At 34.4% G+C, this 3990-nt stretch overlaps 1 pseudogene; it reads left to right on the top strand.

Moving 5' to 3' along the window:
* The first annotated feature begins 1090 nt into the window (after positions 1 to 1090).
* Positions 1091 to 1203, top strand: LOC116587457 (annotated as a pseudogene).
* Positions 1204 to 3990: the final 2787 nt, after the last annotated feature.

Below are 3990 nucleotides of genomic sequence, written 5' to 3'. Positions count from 1 at the left end.
CATGTCATACAGAGTGTGGGAAAAGTTCTGTTATTTTACCTTTCTTTTTCTTGTTGCTTTGCTCTAAGTTAGCTCAGTTTGTGTGGAAATGTGTAACAGAGTGAAGGGGATGAGACTCTGAGACAAATCTGTGGTTTGGGCCAGAAAAGTCAGGAAAAGTGGCACCTGAGATCCAGAGACTGTGAAGAAGATCCTGGGGAGAGACGACCCTAGTTCTGGTCCTGGAATTCTGATCCTGTAATTCTCTGTGGGAATCAGTCGGTATCTCAAGCTTGCCATTCACAGAACAGACTCCAAGAAGCACCTCAGAGACTTTGAGAACTAAATAGTCTATAAATCATATTTGAAAAACTACATCCCATAGAATAAGCCAGTCCATGGATAGAGTCTGTAGGTACAGCCTGTGAACTAAAAATAGTTTTATATTTTTAAGGGTTATAAAACAAGTAATTGAGGAGAATATGCAACAGAGACCATATGTGGTCCACTAACCTACAATATTATCTAGCTCTTTATAGTAAAGAAATACTGAACCCTGGTAGGAACTATCCACATCCCCGGTGACCCTCTAAGTGACAAGTACACTGGGAGGCATGTGTACCAGAAGCACAGCCTAGGCAGTGAAAATTGGACTGATCTCAGAGTCACCACTTACAGAGATGAGACCTATTTGACCTAATTGGGTTCATTGCCTGAAAAATGAACAGAGACAGAATTTCAACAGACATTTTCCAATTTTTTTTAATCAAGTGTCTCCAAAATAATACCGAAAATGTCCAAAGCCCAATCCCAAAATAGGTGACATCATAAAAACTACAAATTATGACCAATGAACATCTGCAACTCCAAATCAAGAAAGTTTTCAAAGTAGGTAGTGAAGAACCTGGATGGCACAGCTGATTAAGCATCTGCTTCTTGGTTTTGGTTCAGGTCATATGCTCTCAGGTTTGTGGAATCAAGCTGCGGTGGGCTCCTTGCTCAGTGTGGAGTCGGCTTGAGAGAGTCTCTCTCTCTTCCTCCATCCTTCTCCCCCATGCTGTCTCCCTCTCCCTTTCTGAAATAAATAAATAAATATTTTTTAAAAAATGACATACTTACCTGGCAGGGGAGATACCATGATCACGAAGGTGGTTTTCCCAGGGCGAGGGCACGGATTGCATGGAGCACTGGGTGTGGTGCAAAAACAATGAATACCGTTACGCTGAAAATAAATTAAAATAAAAAAAATAATGAAGTAGGTATGATAATTGTGCTCCAAATGGTAGAGGTGTAAACTCTTAAAAAAAAAGGAGAGATACAATTCTTATCAGAGAAATAGAAACTATACTTAAAAATTAACTAGAAATATTAGAACCGAAATTAATAGTATCTGAAATAAAAATTCATCATGAGAGCTTAGAAGCAGAAAGTTGAAGATAAATGAAGATGTCCCAGAACTTGATGATATATAGATAGAATTTATTCCATTTCTTGAATTAAATGGTATAATGTGAAAGAGAGATAAAAGAAAGACTAAAGCCTCAGAGGCTTGGGGAAAACCTAAAGATGTCTAACATTTGTTACTTTGGAGTTCCAGAAGGAAAGAAGACAGGTCTTATTCAGAATTTTTTTAAAAAGGGAAAAAAGAAATAATAGTGAAAAATTTCCAAATTTGGTCTAAAAATCATAAGCACACAGATTAAAGAAGGTCAGCGACCTTTGGAAAGTGTGTCATACCCAGGTACATCATGATGAAAGAGCTGAAAAACAGAGGTAAAAATATATAATCCTGAATGCAGAGAGTAGAGAAGGACATTTTGTATACAGGGAATTAACAATTAGAATTTCTGTGAAACTCTTTTAGAAAGGATGCAGCCTGGAAGACATTGGGACAACATATTTAAACTGTTTGACGGGGAGAGAGGGACCAACCTCCAAACAAATTCACAATCCTGTGGCAATATCCTTAAGAAATAAATTCTAAAAAAAAAAAAAGATATTCTAAAATGAAGGAAAATTGAAAATTTTGTGAATAGTTTTCCTCTAAAAAGTGCCAAAAGAAATCCTTCAGTTTTAAGAAAAATGATTACAGAGGCAAATTTGGACTATAAGTAGGAAGGTAAAAGGTTGTATATAATAGAGGTAAGAGGTAATTATTTGGTAACAAGTTTCTTATCTTGTTATTTAAAATTATTATAAATGTTGAAAGCTAAATTTACAAACCTTTCTGGTAGCAATTTCAATATATTAAATATGTAGGTGTAGTATATTTATGACAATAATTACGTAAAATGAAGAAAAAAGACACCTCTGTGGCTTTAAAATTAACATTTTACTTGAACTGGTAAAATGCTAATTTTAATTAGAATTTTAAATGTTTGTCATGTGTCCAGTAATTGTTAGAGCGACCAAGCAATAAATGCAAAGAGATACAGATAACATATTAATCTATTCACAATTTATACAAAATTTCAGCATACCAAAATTTCAGCAAGAATTTTTGTAGATTTTGACAAACTGTTTGTAAAATTCATATGGACACGAAAGAGCATCCAATAAGAAAAATGAAGAAGAAAAGGAAAAACATACTTGTTGGAGTCATAGCTACATATTTTAAAACTTTCTCTTGGAAGAAAATGTTGGTAAAAAATTCTGCAACATTTTTAAGGCAAAGGTTTCTAGATATGGTACCCAAAATATGACCCATAAAAGACTACATTGATAAAATGGATTTCATCAAAATTAGAACTTTTGTTTTGCAAAAACAACACTAAGGACATGAAAAGACAAATACTTTTATCAAAATATATAAAGAACCCTCAAAACCAACAATTATATATTAAACAGTCTCATAAACATCGGACCAAAACTTAAACATGCATTACACCAAAGAAAATTATTAATGGCAAATAAGTAAATGCAAATGTGATCAATATCATTAATGGTTAGAGAAAAACTAGTCAAAACCACAATGAAATATCACTATAAAACCACTGTAATAGTGAAATTATTTTTAGTTATGCTGGTAAGTACTGGCAAAGATACAGAGCAATTTAAACCCACAGATTTCTTGTGGGAATTAAAAATGCTGCACATACTTTGATAAAAACCTTTGGCAGTTATTCATAGAGTGAAATACACACTTAACACATGAACACTTCATTCTACTTCCAGACAGGTAACCAAGGGAATTAAAACTTATGGTCACAAAAAACCTGTATTAATTTTAACAATTTATTCTTAATTATGAAAAACTAGAGGCACATTTGTGAATGGATAAACAACATGTTTATCTATACACTGAAATATTCCTACTAATCTATATACTGAAGTATGCTTTCTAATAAAAAAAATTGTTGATACTCACAATAATTTGAAAATCTCAACTGCAAGTATCCCAAGTGAAAAATGTCACATTCAAAAAACATCATGTGACATTCTGGAAAGGGGACAACTACAGCAGACAAAAGTAAAGGCTGGGTTCAGGGATTAGCTAAAAAAGGGGGAGAAGATATCAGATAAAGGACTAGTATCCAAAATCTATAAAGAACTTCTCAAACTTAACACCCAAAGAACAAATAATCCAATCAAGAAATGGGCAGAGGACACGAACAGACATTTCTGCAAAGAAGACATCCAGATGGCCAACAGACACATGGAAAAGTGCTCGACATCACTCGGCATCAGGGAAATACAAATCAAAACCACGACGAGTGTTTGGGCAATTCAAAGTGGATCATAGAATGGTGTATAGAATGTAAAAACTGTAAAACTTTTAGAAGAAAACATTGGTCAAAAATTCTGTGACATTTTTAAGGCAAAGTTTTCTAGATATGATCTCCAAAATATGATGAGATACCACCTCATGTCAGTCAGAATGGCTAAAATTAACAAGTCAGGAAACAACAGATGCTGGTGAGGATGCAGAGAAAGGGAAACCCTCCTACATTGCTGGTGGGAACTCAAGCTGGTGCAGCCACTCTGGAAAATAGCATGGAGGTTCCTCAGAAA

The sequence above is a fragment of the Mustela erminea genome, chromosome 3, assembly GCF_009829155.1.
Source record: "Mustela erminea isolate mMusErm1 chromosome 3, mMusErm1.Pri, whole genome shotgun sequence".
Taxonomy (NCBI): domain Eukaryota; kingdom Metazoa; phylum Chordata; class Mammalia; order Carnivora; family Mustelidae; genus Mustela; species Mustela erminea.
This window is presented reverse-complemented; position numbering and strand designations above follow the sequence as displayed.